This window comes from Tympanuchus pallidicinctus, unplaced genomic scaffold (genome assembly GCF_026119805.1).
Source record: "Tympanuchus pallidicinctus isolate F22 unplaced genomic scaffold, pur_lepc_1.0 scaffold14, whole genome shotgun sequence".
Taxonomy (NCBI): Eukaryota; Metazoa; Chordata; class Aves; order Galliformes; family Phasianidae; genus Tympanuchus; species Tympanuchus pallidicinctus.
The window spans coordinates 11,587,206-11,603,629 of NW_026294659.1; the positions used below are offsets into that span (position 1 = coordinate 11,587,206).

The 16,424-nt window shown below is 41.4% G+C and overlaps 1 protein-coding gene across 3 annotated transcripts in view; it reads right to left on the minus strand.

Annotated features, from left to right (window-relative positions):
* AGPAT3 (1-acylglycerol-3-phosphate O-acyltransferase 3) overlaps positions 1-16,424 on the minus strand; it is a 92,778-nt gene that overhangs the window by 49,006 nt on the left and 27,348 nt on the right. Inside the window, exons 1-2 of one of the 3 annotated variants that reach the window (XM_052674260.1) lie at positions 3,850-3,868; positions 2,425-2,545 (exon numbers count right to left, since the gene is read on the minus strand). The exons of 1 other annotated variant lie outside the window; for it this stretch is intronic. The gene's annotated coding sequence lies outside the window, so the exon portion shown is untranslated. Of the gene's footprint in view, positions 1-2,424; positions 2,546-3,849; positions 3,869-16,424 lie in introns of those variants that run through there. One more of the 3 variants, XM_052674258.1, reaches the window with a different exon arrangement.

The window sequence follows — 16,424 nt, forward strand, 5'->3', positions numbered from 1 at the left end:
TCTGAACTACCAAGGAAAACTATTCCTTATTTTTACAGTGTCCCAGCGCAGTGTGCTATCTATTAAAAGCAGATGGGAAAGAACATTACTTCTTATGTTATGCAAAATTGACTCTTGGCTTAAATATCATCCTACACCAGACTAACAGTAGGGAATGTGTCTCTGGTAGCAGCTTTTCAGAGTAGAGGCCTCTGCTTTACAGGCTTTGAAGCTCCCTCTTAGTGCTGATAAAATAAGTATGAAAACAAAGCATGTAAATGGTTTCTAATATATTCTACACCTCTCCTTGCCTGAACTAAAAGAAAATTGTGGCTGTCATTACTGCTTTTGTGAGCCACTTCTTGTTTTAGTCTGCTAGATCTTTATGTCCACAACTGCTTTGCGAAGGTTCTATTTTTTCACCCAACTAACTTGTATTAAAAAACAAATCTTCCAACAACTGTTACAAATTGCCACACTGGTGAGACTGAGAAAAATATATCCCCCAGGATGATATACTGTAAGGACAAAACCAGCAGGGGATACCTACAGGGCCTCTGCTTATGCACAAGCCTCAGAAAGAAAGGGCAGCCATTAGGAGAAGTGCTGCCATAATTCAGCCTCCCTGCACTTTATTCCCTCACCTCCTTGACTGTGTGCCCATTGGTACCAGTTGTGCTCTTGTTCATGAAACGGAGATTTGTTCTGCGTCAGAAGTGTCCAGTGGGACACTGAAAAGCTCTCAGTGAAATTTCTCTAATCCATATTAACATCTATCGACCCGCTCAGGATTTATCTGAACAATGAAGAAGGCGAAGGCTGAAGGAATTATTCAGGGGATTATTCAACCTGAACAGCTTCCAGCAAGGCCACCCGCCTCACTTGGGACATTTCATTTTCAGAAGAACCTTCCATGCTTTATCAACCTGAGATAAAAGAGTCTGGCATGCACTATGGCAGGCACAGACACCAGGCTTTGCAATCTGCAGGGCTGGGTTAGAGAAGCCCAAATTCTCTCTTCTCCAAGCAGAAATAGAGCTTAAAAAGCCACCAGCTGTGCATAGTTCATACAATGCTGTCCTCTCAATATATTTTAGCTTCTCGCTAATGCTCACATTGATGGCCTTAAACAAACAAACCAACAAAAAGAAAGAAAAGAAAGAAAGAAAAAAAAGAAAGAAAAAAGGCAAAAATAGCAGCCATAAAAACTGAAAAATAAGCCAAAAGATAGCAAACACACAAAAAAGGGCTTTGATGCATTTCTGTGGCATTGCTTACACACAGCAACAACCTCAAGAAATAACACAGCTTTGAAAGCAACTGGTCACCATCACAGTATAACGAGGCTGTTTCATCTGCAACCCTCACCCACCAAAGCTGCAATGGCCAGCATTAGCCAGATTCAGGCAAAGTGGCTAATTGTGAGTGCTTGTGCAAAATTTTGATCCAAGAATATGTGGGGGTTGGAGATGTGATAATTTGCCCATCCAGTATGATCTGAGATAAATGTTTTAGCTCTCTCTACAGCCGGATTAAAAAAAAAAACACAACTTCAAATGGGATATACCTTTGCATGGAGTGAATACAGACTGTGGCTGATACAGTGCACATTGCTTTGTGAGACTGAGCTTTGAAGGGAATCTCACAGAAATGAAAGTTTTGTGGGAGATGACTTGTCCTATAATAGACCTTGAAAGGTTATAAAATACCAAAGCAACACTGTTTGCAAAATCACCAGAGTTAAATTACTTTCCTATATAAAAAAAAAAGCCACTAATAGCCCATGAAAGGGGCAGAGTGCCACAGAGATCATCATTAAAATGTCAACAGCTGACACTCGCCAATCCATTTTTAAAATTTTGTCTTGGAAACCTCTGTCCTACTGCTGTGTCAGTGGGATCTCATCAGCTTTTTACTTTTGCTGCCACCTTCTATGGGTGAGAGACCACTGAAAAAAGTGTTGCTGTAACTGAACATTTTCGTATCTGGTTACCAGATAAAATTTAAAGGCTATCTGGCTTAAAGGCAGCCCAGTCTGAAATGACTTCAGAATCAGCTGTCAAGAGATTTCTAGGAACTCTGTAAGAACCACTTCAAATCACATTAAGGCAGTTCCAAGTACAGTTCCAAGGAGGGAGGAAATAATTTAGCATGTAAGGAGTCACCTCAGTAAGGGTTTATCTGTGGTTGAGTCTCTGCTGCAATTAATACCAACAGGTACAGCATGCATGAAAGCACACGAGTCAACTCTACAGCACACACCAAGCTGAAGCGCAGGTTTCCCTAAACTAAATTCAAAGAGTGGGTGATGTTTGATGCCCCTCCTGGCAATCCATAGAGATCTATGAGAAAAACAGGATGTGCACCCCCCTTTTTTTCTAAAAGCATCTAATTTCTACAGACAAAACACAAATACAGAAACGTGGGGGATGATTTCTTTCTTACCACCACCACTGTGGACCACTTCTGGCACCTGGCAACACTCAGAGCAACAGGAGAATTCCCATCTCCTCCCTCCAGGAAAGTACCACTGCTTATATTTCAAGAGATTTGCTTTCTCATTTGCCTATAAACAAAAAAGATATTCTTCAATGAATGAGGGTAAAAATATTTTGTTTAAAAGCAAAATACAATGCAAATAACACAGAGCTGCTAACCCCACTCACCCATCCTTCAGCTCAAACTCTCCCTATAAACGTTAACTGTCTTTTCTTCAGGTAAAGAAAAAAAGAAAACAAAACCAAAAAACAGCTCCGTTCCTCTTCCCATGTACTAACGTTACACCCTGCTCCACATGCATCAACTACCTTTACTTTCAGAAGGTCTGGCTGGCACATATCTATGAAATTAAAAGCAAAAGTGCTCTATTTATATTTAGTAGTGAAACTGCAGCTCCTATTCAGAAATGAGAAGGGGTTTGCATACTGAAGAACTAACCTACTTTTCCTAGCTTTACTAATAAGCATAACAAAGGGTATTTCTTCTACCTACAAAACCCCGTCTTCATAGAAGTTATTTGAAAATGAAGCAGAAGCAATTATCTATTCTCAAAACACACACTTAATCCCTATATTTTATTAAGAGTGAGGTTTTTTTAAATGATCTTGAAGCAATTAAGTTAATCATTATTTAATTTTAGATTTACTGAACTGAAGATTTACTTCAGACACAAGCTCACTTTCCACATAATTTAGTCACAGTAATTAGAGATGCACTTTACCCAGAGGTAGCTTGTTTAAAGCGTGCTATCTGATTTCACAAGCCCTGCAAACTAGATGCAACGTTTATGTAGAAATCTACAACTCAAACTTCAAAACAAGAATAACCCTCAACAAAATCAGATTTAACAGACTGCAAACCTGTTTTTCTCAAAAATAATAATTGCTTTTTCTCAAAAGTAATAATAAAGCCATTCAAACATCTATCCTCAACTCAGGAAATCACGAAAGTGAACACATAACATTTATCAAACCCACCACGACTTTTACCAGAGCTTAAAGACGTTGAATCACAGTCTGTCCCGAGTTGGAAGGGACCCATAACAATCACTGAGTCCAGCTCCCAGCTCCACATAGGACCACCCAAAAATTAGGCTATATTTTAATCAGGTCTAATTTTAATCAGAATGTAGGGCCTGCAGAAAAATGTGTACATCTAAGAGAATGCCCAGCAGACATCTGATACTGGAAGTAACCAGAACTCCATTCTCCACTGCAGAATTCTGTGACAGTTGTATGAGAGAAGCAGAAATGATAACCAGGCATATAGGCTCATATAGTGAATATAGAACCATAGAATCATTAAAGTGGAAAAGAGTTCTCTCTGTTCATTAGATTCAATGACCAGTCCATCCCCACCATGCCCACTAACCGTGTTCCTCACTGCTTGAACATCAAAAGGGATGTTGACTCCATCACCTCTCTGGGCAGTCAGTTTCAGTGCCACTTCATTCTTTCTGAGAATAAATATTTCCCAACCTGAATATTTACCCTGCACCCTACACCATTCAAAAACTGCTTTGACCTACTTCAGAGAACTTTGTGCAACCACACTGTTGACATCGACTCACGCCAACAACTAGTGAGCCACTCAGCAAGCTGGTAATGCTCTACCTCAAATTTAGGTTTGTACAGTTAATGGCATCACTGCCAGTCCAGCTGGGCTGGCACAGTTCCCAAGGTCAATTTTATGTCAAAATGTGTTTGCTGGTTTTTGGAGCAAAGGGTGCCATCATCCACCATTTCTTTTAGAGGCAAGGGAAACAGATGACCAGGCAAGCATTTTAAAAGATTACATCACTTTCTACAGTTCTCTCTTGAAAGCTGTCCAACAAAATACAACTGCTCAGTGTTCAGATTCAACTGTTTTCAAATCAAGAAAAATCTCATTCTCTCCAAATATGGAAACGATAGATTTTTTCCAAGATTTTAAAATCCCTACTGTTATGATGTAATTTGGCTTTCTGCACAGAAAGGGCCACGTGAACATGGCATCAACCACACACAAGGCTTTCATAAAGAGTGACAAAAATTAAAACATGTAGCTACAAAGACAGCGGGACATGAAAGATTTACCTTTATTTTCAGTAATCTCCCTTCAGTAAGTAAATTTAGGTAAGATATTAGGAAGAAATTCTTTCCTCAGAGGGTGGTGAAGCGCTGGCACAGCTGCCCAGAGAAGCTGTGGTGCCCCATCCCTGGAGGCTCAAGGCCAGGTTGGATGGGGCCCTGGGCAGCCTGAGCTGGTGGGGGGCAGCCCTGCTCACAGCAGGGGTTGGGGTGGGTGGGCTTTGAGCTCCCTTCCAACCCAAACCATTCTGTGATTGATTCTCAGCTATCTGGACTTTCAGAAAACATTAAGTAATACTTTTCTGTGTGGCACTGCATGAAGTAAACAAGTTGGAGACCTGTCACTTGGAGCTGACATCAGTAAGGATCCCGCCCAAGAGAGATGGTGACAGAATAATGTGGAGAGAAAAAGCTGCAGACTTTCCATGAGTCACTAACAAACACACTAAATAAAAAACAATATCAGTTTGCTGGTTCATTTTCATCAATTACAGCTTACATAAAAGATGACAGCAGATGATGACAGTGTTGGAAAGCAATTTCAACAGAAATGTGAATTGAATTGTCATGCAACAGGTAACACAATCTTCAAGGCTGGAGCCACACAAGCAAGATGGAGAGTTCCTAATATATAGTGCACAACTCCACATGTAAAACAAGCAAGCTCAGATAGATGCTGGAAGCTGGTGAGTGCCAGGAGTAGAAGGGCCTTGATGTACTAGCTGATCTTAGCACAAAAAGGCTGGAAGTCACCACAGAGATGCAGCTGTGCAAAATGCTTATGCAACCCTGGGATATATCCAGAGAAACATTTCCAAGAGAGACAGAAATACATGGAAATACAGAGAAAACTCTGCTAAAATCCCATTTGGAATATTGCACAAGACAGATCACCTATGTTCAAAAAGGAAGCTCCAGAAACAAAAGAGTCTGACAGAACGCTTCCACACTGTGCACACGGTGACCCGCATGCATGGCCTGAACAAAATGGTTTAGAGTGGATGCATTTGCCCCTGTAAGACAATAAAGATAAAGATGAGGAAGGGGAATAAGCTATCTGAGCCAGAAAGGCTGCTGGTACAAGAACAGAAAGGCATCAGCTGATCAGAAGCGAGTTTCAGAAGGAACCAAACCAGAACAGCAGTGTTCTCAGTGAAGCTTTCAGAACAACAAACCCATGTGCTTAAGGAGCCCTTTGTGATATTTGTGAGAAGGGCACGACGATACAACACCTGTTCTTTACAGCTCACAGTATTTTTGGGCTACTCTATCTAAACATCCACTGAAGGGTCTATGAAACAATCACCAAAAGCAGCTGGTTCTTTGTGGGGTAAGTGGTACAATGTGTGGCTTACAGAAGAAAAATACATAAATAAAGCTGATTTATAGGGGAAACTGTAAATAGCTCAACTCATCTTCCTTGCAGGCCAAAAAGGCAAACAAATATCTCCTAATTTAAAATAGTAATTTTAGCAAATTTATTTACATTAAAACCTTCACCTGCCAAGTACGGTAATATAAAGTGTGCATTATAAAAGCTCAGCATAAAAATATTCGAGTCCTGCTTCCCAGCATCCCCCAATACAGCGATCAGCAGAACCAATGCAACAAAGCATGCTACAGTTCAACAAACTGCACTGCTTGAGCCAAGCAGCTCCTTGGAACAAGTAAATGTTCTGCTTTCAGAGTGATTCTTAAGCACTGCATTCGTGGCATTTCAGAGGATCTTTGCCTTTTCACTGTGTACTGCTCCTCTCATGCAGACATTTTACTAAAACTGATAGAACTGAGGTAAAAGTTCCCATAATGAGACACTACAGCCGGTCGGAGAAAAATATCTGGTTCAATATTGGAACAAGGCAGTGTTATGCAAGAGAGCAGGATTTGAAAGCAAGTTAGAACTGATACTTTCTGCTGTACTGGTGCACGCATGAACACTGGAACCCCCAAGTAAGAGAATCTTTCCATTTAGGATCCTTATCTTCTCCCACTTTTTAATTTATTATTTATTTAATAAGTATAACCATGAACTGGAAATATATCAAATTACTGCTTGGATGTCTGCCAAGACTCATCAAAAGCATTTATACAGTACATCGAGCACAAAAAAAAATTGCATCTGAGTACATACATTTCTCCATTTCAAAGAGAACTTCTTTCAATTAAATATACATGTGCATGCACTTAAATGCTTATACAGTTTCTCTTGCATCATGCCTTGCTCTGAATGCAAGATGATAACCCCTCAAACCACATCTCCATAAGCTAGTTTGATATCTCAGGCTTTGAAAATATTCTCAGCACTCCAACATATACAGGACACAGAGTTGAATGCATCCAATTTTGTCTGCAACATCATCTCACAAGGACAGTACTTTATGACCATTCAGATATCAATTGAAGAGCTTCAGGAAACTACTTTCTGTGACCATCCTACAATTGTGACCATCATCTCATAGAAAGAATACCCCTAACCACTAACTGCTCCACTAAAAAAAATAAGAAATGGTAGACTCTGAAACTGCTTTCAGAAAAGGAAAAACTTCAATCATAGTAAAAAAAAAAAAATAAGGCAATATCAGTAAAGGTACAAAGGGTTTGAAACACACTGTTAGAAATATTGGCATTCCCAATGCATAACTGAACTGTAAACCTTCTTGCTAAGGTTGTTACCAGGTGGCTTAACAAGGCTAGGAAGAAAGGAACTAGATTAATTAGAGAAATAGAAATTAGGAGAACATTACAGTGAAAACACCAATCCTGTTGACTGTAAATCCTTCTACAAGGTATTCAGGATAAGTCAGATGGACTACTGACCCAGATAGACAACAGATGTTCTTCCTTTTCAGGATGGAAATTAGGCTTCTACAGCAAACAAAGGGTTTAATTTTCCAGTTGTCATGGTTTTATGATTTTTGGTTATCAGTATTCCACGTCATAACATCATGTTATCTGGGAGTTAAAGAGTTAATGCTCCAGGTCTGTAGACTGTGGATAGTTCTGGGTACCTGGTTCTCAGAAGAGAACTACATACTACATACCCCAGAGGACTCCGCGCTACTCTGTTTCTGTTTTCCGTTCAGAGGGAAAGATAAAACTGCTCTCATACCACGAGCTGTTCCCTTTTTTCCCTTCTGCTCAGCCTGGCTTGATGCCTCACCTTAGCAACAGAGCAAGACCTTCAGTTTTTTGATGCCTTCTCTTGTTTCACTTGATTTATTAGTTTCAATTCTAATTACATTGTATTATCTTATCATTTTATTATATTATCTTATTATCTTATTTAGTAAATCAGTTTGTTTCTCCTCAGACTGTTGCTGCTGTTTTGCTTTTAGGCTCCACCTCCCTACCCTTTCCCCTCGTCCCTTTTTCCACTAGTCACAGAACCAGGCTGAAACAGCCCGCAAACTGCTGACATCAGTGCAACTTGGAACCAAACCCTACAGCTTTGAGCTTCTTTGTAAGAGGGGGAAGAGAGAAGCATGAATGAAGGCGATACGTTTACCTATATCCTCCTGGCTCATTCAGCTTCTATATTCATCTTGAGCAAGGTTGGGCAGCAGTTCATAGAATCATAGAATGATAGAATGGCCTGGGTTGAAAAGAACCATAATGATCATCCAGTTTCAACCCCCCTACTGCGTGCAGGGTCACCAACCAGCAGACTAGGCTGCCCAGAGCCACATCCAGCCTGGCCTTGAATGCCTCCAGCGATGGCACATCCACAGCCTCCTTGGGCAACCTGTTCCAGTGCGTCACCACCCCCTGAGTGAAAAACTTCCTCCTAATATCTAACCTAATTGTGTCTAATGTTGTCTATAGCTTCCTGTAGAGACAGAGCTATGATGGTTAAACATCCTCCAGCAGATCCAAATGTGGCAGCTAAAACACAACTGCCCTCTCTTGTATGTTCTATCCTTCTGCTGGGATTACTGTTTCAGAATGGGAACACACACCTGAACCTTAGTTGTCCCAGTTAACAACTCAATGCCTTACTTCAAAAACCTCCAATAAACGTGCATTCTTGCAATGGCTTCTTTATTTTTGGGTGTTTGGCTTTTTTTTTAGGGTAGCTGGAAAATTCTGTTGGAGTTCCCTGTGAGCTGCTGGGATATGCACAAGGTCCCTCCTGCAGTACCAATAACTGATAATATCTGGAGGAGCAAGTGATGGCTGACATCAAAGCAGCGAGATTTGCTAGACAATCCTGGTCTAATCTGAAGAGGTTGAATTATTCTTGATTAAAGAGGCTATAAGACTTCTGATACCTGAGACATCCTAGCAACAGAAACGAGGCGAATCCTCAGCAAGTTAAGTCAGTAGTCTGTGTGATACTGCAGAGCTTAGTTGAAAAACTTGTTTCACTCCTAGCTTCCATCCCAGGCTGGATATGGCTCTGGGCAGCCTGGTCTGCTGGTTGCCAACTCTGCATATAGCAGGGGGGTTAAAACTAGATGATCATTGTGGTCCTTTTCAACCCAGGCCATTCCGTGATTCTATGATTATATATGATATATGCAAAAGGAAATCACAGCCATACAGTATTAGGCAAGCTGGAAAAGCCACAGCTGTCCTAAACAACTGTGACAGAACATCATTGAACTAAGGTAAGCATGCACAATCCTGAAAAATATATTAGCCCAGTTATAGCCAAGAAAAGCTTATTCCCAAGAAATCTAATGATTTATCCGCAGTTTCTTAGAGATCAATTACGTCTGAGGTTTTGCAGTGAATAAATGCTGATTGAAGTCAAGATGAAAGACAGCCCAAAAGAGAGGATATATGAGAGAAATTTGAGTAGGCTCAGGCTAGGTGTCTGAATTTCCCTGTGTTTGGAAGTGCTTGGTATACAAGGCTTTTGGCTGGGTTTATTAATGAAAAATACATTGTGAATACATTCTAAATGTGGATACAAGCTCACCCATGCCTTATGAAAGAATTACCCAAACTGGTTCCTGGAAAGCAATAGACTGTAAAAGAAGACCTAAATTATATTTTGTAAAGCAAATGGATATTTAATTGCAGGCGTACGCTTTTCGCACAGCAATATACAAGTCTGTCATGTTCAGAGTAACTCCAGTGATTTTTATTTTCCTTTTAAACACTGGAATATTTTTTTTGTTTAGAGTATTCCTACAATGAAAAATATTTATGGTAACATAGTTCTGCTTAATACAGAGCTACACAGCTGCCTTCACAGAAACACAGACAGTTAAATGTTGTATTCGGGACCTAAATATTATAGCAACTGACCTGCAGGGTGAGGAATAATTTTTTGTTTCCTCATTTCCCACTCTTTTAATCTTTCAAGTCCATTAAAAAAAAAAAAGTATTCCTCTGTATTCCTCGATTGACCTTCCCAGTGGCACCTTCCTTGCATTATGCTGCACTTCTGCATTCGTTTTGTGCACTGCCTCAAACATTGGGACCAATGTCCTAGTACCAGTCCTAGTACTGCCTTCAGGGTGAAACCTCCAGCACACTGGTGAGGTTGCGCAAGCTTTTCTCCCATTACTCCAACATTTTCTTCAGTGTGCAGTGCGTTTATAGACAGATTTTAGCTCTGTAGATCTTTTAGGGGCTGTCAGTCTGGGAGGAAAAAATAAAATAAAATCCCAGAACACAATTCTTCATAATTAGTCACTAATGAGAAGAAATTGATCGCTAATTTTTCTGCTCTGATCTTCCACAAGCAGACCTTCCAGGTACTCCAAATTAACTGTTTCTTACGAATTCATTGATAAAGTTAATATGAAGGAGTCATCTGCTGGGATTTGAGACTTGCAGTTAGTATTTGGCAGAAATATCTTTATACATACTCCACTTTCTAGCAGTTCTAAAAAGAAAGTGAGTATGTGAAGCAATAGTCTCATCAGGATTAAAGCTCCCAGCCAGCTTGGCATGTGCAACACACTCTGGCCCAGCTGGCCACCCTGGCCTGGGCTCTGCTGGCTGTCCCACCTGCCAGACAGCCACTCTCTGTGCCAGTCACCACTTCAACAAGGCTAGCAAAGGGGACAGACTCATGTCCATACAGGGATGCCTTCCACTGGGAAGCTAAAGGCTGCCCCTTTGCAAGAGATGGGTAAGTGGGCTCTGGGGACCCAGCTGCATGGGATGCCAGCTGGTCCCACCCACAGCTGCGTGTTCCCGAAGGTACCTCTCCCCACTGCCAACACGCAGAGTCCTGCTATCTCTCTGCAGTGCAGGGAAGTCTATTTTCCCCATCTGTGAAGCAGGAAAATGACTCACAGCCAGGCTAAGTAATTCAGAGACCAACCGCGTAGCCTCCCAGGCCCCTTAGAGGGGCAAAACATCTCCCTGAGCTCACCCTTACAGATGCCTCTTCCCCTTCCACATAAGTCCCTTTTTTACAAGGGACTGCCACTAAGGTCACGAGTCAAGCTGGCTTGTCTATAAATACTCCCAAATACCATTCCTCATCCGCTTTACTGTTTCCCACGTGACCTTCTGCCACCACACTCTGCAGACCCTTCAAGCTTCGAAGTATTTGGAAAGCACCCATGGTCACTGCACCAGCAACCTGCTGGCTGGAGACAGGAAGATCCCAGCCCTGGGCACAATCCTGAGTGGCAGCTGGTGGATCATCCTTAGCTGATGTTCCATTCCTCCTGAGTAGGTCAAACTACCTGTACTGCTGTTTATTCAGTATTCATGCTTAAAACACAAGTGAAATTAAAAGGATGTAGAACAGCAATCTAGTTAAGAACTTTATTGAACACAAGCAGCATTTTAGAAATAAAATCTATTATAAAGCACTTGCAGGCCTAATTAGAAACTTACTCTCTGCCCAAAAGGCTTTTAAAGAAAGCTTTAAACTTCTGAACTTCCACAGATAAGATCTGAACAGGCAGCGATGGAACTCACCACAACGCCATCGTATCTCATTCCATAGTGCAAACAAGTTAAATTCACCTGTACTTAAGAGCCCTCTGAGGGGCCAGGGCTGCCCCACCCTCAGCAGGTGGAGGAAGCCTGCCCAGAGCGCTCTCTGCTCTCGCCAGCCCAAAATCTGGCAGCGGAGCCCCGGCTCAACCCAGCCAAGAGAGTGACTGAAGCAGATGCCAGCTATTTTTACACTTACACACATCTACATTTGACCCGCTTGGAGAGGAGAAGCAGCTGCAGCAACAGTAATGAGGAGACAGCCCCATTGTGGAGAAGGGGTACTGATGGCCAGGATGCAGCCACAACCTTGAAATGCTCAGCAAGCTGTTAAGGTGTGTTCTTCTCTCCATGGCTGTGGCAAGCTGGCTTTAAAGAGAATTGAAGTGCACCCAGAGAGACATTTTAAAAATAAATAATAAATAAATGGCATTTTCATACAGGAAAGATGACAGTGTAGTCACACCATGAATAAGGATGTGGGTGGGGAGCAATTGTGAGAAGCACAGGCAGGCAGGCTGGCTTACATCTGTCAGGAAGATGTGAGAGCAGAGCAAGGAGGAGAACACCTCCTGGGCCCCCTCCAGCTCCACCTGCTGTAAGCCAGCAGCTGCTGTACACCTGTGAGCTGCCAGAAAGGCCCCAGTGCCCTCCTCCCTGTGCATCACCCAGTGCACAGCCTTTCTTGGTAGCAGCAGACTGAGAGCAGCACACACCTGGTTTGGCTAAGTCTCAGCATTTCCTGACACTGCATGGCATGCACTTTTTGCAAATAAAAGAACTTGGCTTGCCTGGAAGGCCACTGAAGTGATACTCTAACCTCAAACTAATCTGAGATTAAAACTAATGTATTAACTGATACACCAGCTTGTTCTCACAATGCAGATCTCAAAAGGCTATTCAGAATGTAATGGCTAGCTTTGTGCAAGGAACCTTGTGTGTGGGAGATCATCTGCAAATTGAGAATTACTTCAAAATCCATCTCAAGTGTGTCACTCTCCTGCTCTGAATATCTCAGTTTCTAAGATTAGAGATCTTTTGGATGATTATTCATACCCTCATCTCACACTAAAAAAGAGGCCAGATTTACTCTATTCCAAACTGTAACTGAAGCCATTCAGTGCAAGCAGCCTTCCTATCAAGGGACCCTCTTTGCAGTGAGACCTTTTATAGACCTTGGAGTTTGAAGGAGGCATTTATTGTCATTTTTTTCCAGAAACACAAGAGCTGCGCAGTCTTCTAATCCCTGAGACTGCAAAGGCCCATCTTCTACAGCTGCAGTAATTAAGCCAACTTCTCATGCCATTACCCACCTCAAGTCTCTTGCTCAGCATCTGCTCTATTCCCACACTGCATTCACAAATCAAACCAAGATAAGCTATTTTCTAAGGTCAGCTGACTTGTTTCTCCCTCAAAATCACTGCAGCCAAAATGATTCTGGTATGAAGCATTGTGCTAAATATCCAAAAGGTCTCTTATAAAAGGGGGGAGGGGGGGAATTGTAGACATCAGTGCGTGTGGATATTTTTAGCACCTGAGTTGTTCTATATTTATTCCTTTATGTCTCTCTGGAAAAAAAAAAGAAAAAAAAAGAAAGAAAAAAGAAGCATGATTTCTGATGAAGCATTACCAGAAAATAGAGCCTACTGGCAAGGCTGCTTTATGAACCTGAGCTTGATGAACACTGCGACATGCTTGTCACACTACCCATTAATCTCAGGGTTAGGAGCATACACAACATACTTAAGCACAATCTTTTTGCCATTCTATGTAGATGCAACACCCTAGACTCATGTTTTAAAAAACAGGAGACTGAAGTAGTTGTAAAGGCCTAAATCCCCAGGTCCCGTGCAACATAACCTCAAGAAGCTTTCTGAGTTAACTGTTAAAAGCAAAGCCAAACCACCACCTCAATCTCAAATCAGCAGCAACAGCAGCATCTTGAGCAATATTTAGGCAATAAAAGATTACTTCTCTCCTCCTTATTCTGTTTCCTTACAGCTGTCACCTTCTTGGCTTAAAGACTCCTGTCCCATCACCTCCAACGCTTTTACTCCAATATTCTTATGCCCCTGATCATCAGAGGCATGGTTTATTCTTGCGGGAAGAGATGCTTCTGATAGACAGGAAAAGCAGACTGTGTTACGGAAGCTATACCCAATTTTAGTTTCATTTAAAAAGTTTAGTTTCATTTTCATTTAAAAAGAAAGAAAATAAATGAAGACTGGATCATATATTGCCAAAAAATCAATTTTTTTTCAATAAATAAATTGTATTTTGCAACTTGCAATATTTCAATTTCCTGCTCTAGGAATGTACCAGTTATCCACCCACAGTTATGTTAGACATTTGAGTTATGGCAGATCTTTTAACATATTGTAACAGGAAAACTTGGGAGTAGTGGAGGAAAGAAACTAATTTAATAACTACCTCTCTCTGTAAACCTGAAATTTCTCTCTTCTCTGAGCTCAGAGGACTCAATCTTCCTTCCAGATATCCCCTACCTGTAAGACAGGTGTATCTCATCACTCAGCCATACTCTCCAAGTGTTTTTCCAGCAGGCATTACCTACATATAGCTAGCTCTCTCATCCTAGAATAAGCAATGCACAGCGAGGGACTCCACATGAAACTAAACTGACAGTAGCTCAGGGCACACACATACGAATAAGTCTGGCCAGTGACAGGTTATTACTGATTGCACGTGGTACAAATCACTTGAGTCTGCAACTTGCCGCAAAGTATGGATTTTCAAAACATTATAGGCCTTTCCAAATGAGAAGTATATCTCATTTGGAATATATCTCATATCTCCAAATGAGAAGTATATCAACCTCAGACTGACCCTTGTATATTTACCTTTGAAGACATTGCACTGCATCACTATTGCACTGTAGAAGCCAGCAAGACTTCAGGTTACATTTATAGAATTTTAAAACAAACTGCTCTGAAGGCTTTCACTTGAGCAAATTCACCTGATGGTCCTATCCAGCTTTCAACTGCTTTTAAATGAAATGTTTCCCATCCAGCAGTGGTTCCATTTGAATCTTTTCAAGAAAACGAAAAACAAGAAAATTCAAAATTCTTCTCTACTTAAACATACAAAATCATCATTAAAAAAAATAAATAAATCTCTCACTGTTGCCAGCTCCTCTTTTACTACTAAATAAGTTTATCATTGTAAAGCATCCCAAAGCAAAGGAACAGAAACATTAAAATTGGTAGAAAGAGAGAAATCAAATGCTGTACACCCTCTATGGTTATTTCAAAACATAACAAAACAGAAAACATATACTACAGCTGAAGCAAAGAGTTTGCATAAGAGAAGTACAGCTGTGGGAGAAGGAATAGCATTGTAAATTTATCCTTATTTCTGGGATTGGAACCACTTAAACTCACATGATAATTCTTTCTCAGATAATTTGCCTACCTTTTGTGAACTGGATAATCCTTTCTTTCAAAATGGACTGGAGTCATGAATAAGCATGGCAAAAAAAGTTTATCCAGGAAAATGCATTCCAAATGAGAAGGATTTTATGTTGATGGTGGTTTATTTATTTACTTTTACCTCTGTCAGTGTTCCATTCTGCTATGTTATTTGCTATCCAAATTAAACTGTTTTGCAGCCTTTTGTTAGCGTTCTGGTATCAAACTGATCACAGATAACCCAAGCACTGAAAGGTCAACAGGCATCTAGGTATAACCCATTTGTAATTACAGTCACTCACGTACCTTTCTCAGTACTAGAGTCCTCCAGCATGCTTCTCTAGGCAGACCCCCTGAAGACATCCTATAAAGATATGAGCTGATTCATTAACCAAAGCCCTGAATATTGACTCACAAGGACATCTCCAGACTACAGAGGAAGTCACTACCAGGACAGCAGTGATGCAATCCAAATAATCATATCCAACACATGAGCTACAAAAATAGCTTCTTTCAGAGGAATGAAGACTGCATCAGGATCTCCAGCATAGAAAGTTTTTTCACAGAGAGAGTGGTGGTACAGGCTGCCCAAAAAAAGCTGTATGTGCCCCATCTCTGGAGATATTCAAAGCCAGGTTGGATGGGGCCCAAGGCAGCCTGGTCTGCGCACGTACCAGACTTCCTTTGGATGAAACTAAACCAGAAGATTCACTCTGAACATCACTCCTAACCAAGGCGCCCAAGAGGGGGCTAACTAAGCAAGGAGCAAGGCTGCTGACTTGTGAGTGCAAGAGGACTGGCAATCAGTGCCACAGAGATGAAGACAGCTTTCTTAAAGGCAGGTGGTAACATGGCAGACAGATAACTTAAACAGATCATTGAGCACATCACCAACCCTGCTCCCAACAACGGGATGTTTACACACTGGAGCCGGAGTCATCACACAGGAGATTCTGAAGAAAAAAAACAGCACAGTCTCTGGCATAACTCTATGCTTCCCATTCCAGACTCTGCAGGTAACTCCTGTGGGGGAACATGCATAGAACAGACACCTCCCTTTGCCCTTTCTGCTTCATGGCCAGCGCCAACAACCTCCAGCGCTATTACCTCTGATTCCAACCCAGTGCATTGCCTTTCTGTGACTACTGCTAGGAAAGATGGATGCATACACACCAGTTGAAGCAGACACTGCTTGGGTTTGCTAAGAGTCAAACAAACATCATCAGTCTGACTGGAAAGGTCATCACGCTTTTAAAAAGCAGTTCCAGAAAGGCAAAAGATTGCTTTTGTTCATAGCATAGCAAGCTGCTAAACTGCTAAATCCTCCAGTCCTTGCTCCATACAAAAGTCCTGTGATCAAGAACATCCACACACAGTGTGTTCTGCTAACACAGCACTTCTAGGGCTTCCCCACAAAGAACCTGACATATCCCCCCTACTTTCCTAGAATACTAAGATACATAGTGATAATATGGTAAAAGCACTACACACAGCAATAGTTTCAATCACAACTACAGCTACCTGATCATAATTTGGGCTGTTTCCA